Below are 3046 nucleotides of genomic sequence, written 5' to 3'. Positions count from 1 at the left end.
CTGGGGAATGAGGTGGGCAGAGAGGAAGAGACTGATCCTGGGGTGGGGCCTCAAACCTCAGATCTAGACCAGAGAAAAGGGTTATCATCTCCCTCTGGTAACTGAGCAGATGCCCACTACTCTGAGGCCTGGGAGGAACGGCTTGAGCGCAGCCTCCTGCCCTGACTTTCGTGGGGTGCAGCTCTCTTCTCCATCCTCGCCAAGCTAGGGGAGAAGACTGCTTTCAGCTGCTCTCATTCTTATTCCATCTGCTGCCCCTGTACCTCCCGTACCTCCGCCTAGTCCAAGCAGAGGAGGGTCTGTGGCGAAAGCAGGATGAGAAGTGTTTTCCTGGTCAAAGCTATGGCAGCTGCATGAGGCATGATGCATGTGGCAGATGCCTCTTGCTGCGCTTCTATTTTTGATCATCTCTTCTGTATTCAGGAGCCAGGGCTGAGCTGTGAGCCACCTGTTGCTGGCAAGGTTTCTCATCTTTCCCGGGCCTCACTGTGCTGGGACTTCGTCTTCCTCCGGCCTCCCTGTGCAGCAGGTCCACCAGCCCCTGTGCCCGTGGGAAGAAGCCCTGAGACAGGTGTGGTTTTCTGCCTTACCTGAACAGAATCCCAGACCCCACACCTCTGAATCAGTACCTGAGAATCTGGGTTATTTAAAGCTACCTGGGTACCAGTTGAACCACCTGGGTTGGGATTTAGCCAGGGATTAGGAACACCACTTGTCATCTTGGCCTGGTCACTTGGTGATTGTGGGTAAGTTAACCCCTCCCTATGTTGCACATATCTTGGTGAAATAGAAATTAAAGTAATACTCTTTTCCATGTGTGAGGAATTTTCAGATCTGAAATTACGTTATTTAAAGGGATGCTAAGAATCCCAGAGTATTCTTGGTAATTACAATAATTGGTAATTACTGGTAACAGTTGGAATTGAGGGTGGGTAGTTCTCTCTAGTCAGCCTGGACAGTTGGCCCTGGGGGCTTGGAATTATTTTATAGCTCCTAAGCTTTGAGGTACATCCCCAGAGACCCCTTTCCTGGCCTGGAGGGCTTCCCCCTGGTAAGGTGAGTCATGTAGCATCTGCACGGCACTTTGATTCAGTTTCCAGAGTGCTTCCACTTCCATGATCAGTAGACAGTTGCACTACAAGGTGGCAGTTCAGGTGTGCATATCTTACCTTTATATCCAAGGAAATAGAGATCCCAAAGAGGTAAACTGAGAATCTCCTTTATTTCTTGCCACCCAACTCCTCAGAACACAGCCTTTCCTGGGAGTAGAAGAGACAGGTTGTCTTGTAAGGCAGATACATGGGGCTGGGCCTGGGAGAAGGGAAATGACCAACCAGCCCTCTGCTGGCTTGTTTTTAAACCCTGTTTTTTCTCCCCAGTTCTTGCCCTGGTGTAGCTACTGGACTAGAGGATTGTTTTCTGATTGGTTACATAAGGCAAAGCATGGCTTCCCATCTTCTGGGAGCAGGAGGGGCCCACCTCCTCTAGTTTCCACCTGGGGAGAGAGGGCAAAACAAAACTGTCCTGGGCAAGGGCCAGCCAGATGAGAACCTGGTAGGGTGATCTCTCCCAGGTTAGGAGAATGTGACCTTAATTGGGAACTCTGCCTTCTGCCCCATCCCTAGTCAGTTCCTGTGCCCATAAGGCCAGAGGCCTCACACAGCTGCGGAGAGAAGAGTGGAGTCTCCACACTTAACATTCTTGGAGGTTTTGTCTTTCCCATGACCAAGTCCTTTCTGGCTGGGGGTTGGAGGGAGTGCACATTCCCATGTGGGCTGCTCAGAGTGCTGTCCCTCAGCCCACCTGAGGTGGCCCATCTCCAACCACCCGCCAGGCCTCAGCGGGCCCCTCACCCCCTTGGCAAACACTATAAGGGTTACCAGGCAGCCTGCACGTGGCCCAGTCGGCTTGGTCTTTGGTATGACCAGCACTTCCTGTCACCACTGCCCTCCACAGTCGTCAAGATGTCAGATCCTGACAGATGTGGGTGCAGAGCTTCAATCTCTTCATGTCCAGGGCTCTGAGAAGTGCCACCTGCATTTAAAAGTCCGACCCACTTTAGTCATGTGCCTAAACTAGGCAGGCACATGCTGTGAGCTTGAAAGAAAGGGAGCAGAATCCCCCCAGCAAGTTAGGTTCTGGTTCTCTTGGGAGTCCACAATTGGCACTTACCTCTGCGTCAATTCTAAGAAAGTGGCCAAGCAGTGTCCACGGTGAGCCTGGTTGACTCATACAGACTCACCGCAGCACTTAACCCCGCCCTCCTTTCACGAGAGCACTCCAGGGGCCTACTGTGTATGAGCCCATCTCATTGAAGTCCACCCACAAGGCCCTTTACTTGGTACTTTAGCTGGACTAGAATGTGTAAATTTCAACACTGCCTTTGTGTAAAGGTGTATAATCCAAGTTATTCACAAACTCTGGTTTACTGAAAGGCTCTTTTTTGTTATCGTTTAAGCTGGATTTAAATGAACCTGTAATTAACATAACTGCCTCTTTTTAATGGCGTACAGTCTAAGACGTTCATGGATTCCAACAGACCACCCCTCCTCTTCCCAGTGGCCATGCCTCACCACCACGCTACTGAAAGTGAGGGACTCTTGCTGTGCTAAACGACACTTCTAGTTAGGACCTTATGGGGATTGGCTGGGATAAGAAGTAGGAAATATACTCTCTCCTCTTATAAGTCTAGGTTTTACTCTCAAACTGAATGAAAGGAGACCAGAGAAACAGGGAGGAAGGGTTAAAGGTGAAAAATGCTGTGGGGTCTAAGAGAGATTTCTGTGCAGGTCTGGTTGTAATTGTTTGGACTTGCCTTAAAGCATTGGGAAGAGGTCCAGAGCTGGAGGGACAATGTAGAGGAAGAAGGGTGGAACCAGCGGTGTTTTCCAAAGCTGTGGTTTTAACCACCATAGATTCTGCACTGGCAACTGTGATGAGAAGGGACTGCAGATCCCTGTTGCTATGGTTTCCTGAAATAGCCTCATCTCCCAGGAGAACACCCAGCCTTCCTCTTCTGTTCCCGATGGACTGCTGGGGAATAGGA

This window comes from Eubalaena glacialis, chromosome 2 (assembly GCF_028564815.1).
Source record: "Eubalaena glacialis isolate mEubGla1 chromosome 2, mEubGla1.1.hap2.+ XY, whole genome shotgun sequence".
NCBI lineage: Eukaryota > Metazoa > Chordata > Mammalia > Artiodactyla > Balaenidae > Eubalaena > Eubalaena glacialis.
This window is presented reverse-complemented; position numbering follows the sequence as displayed.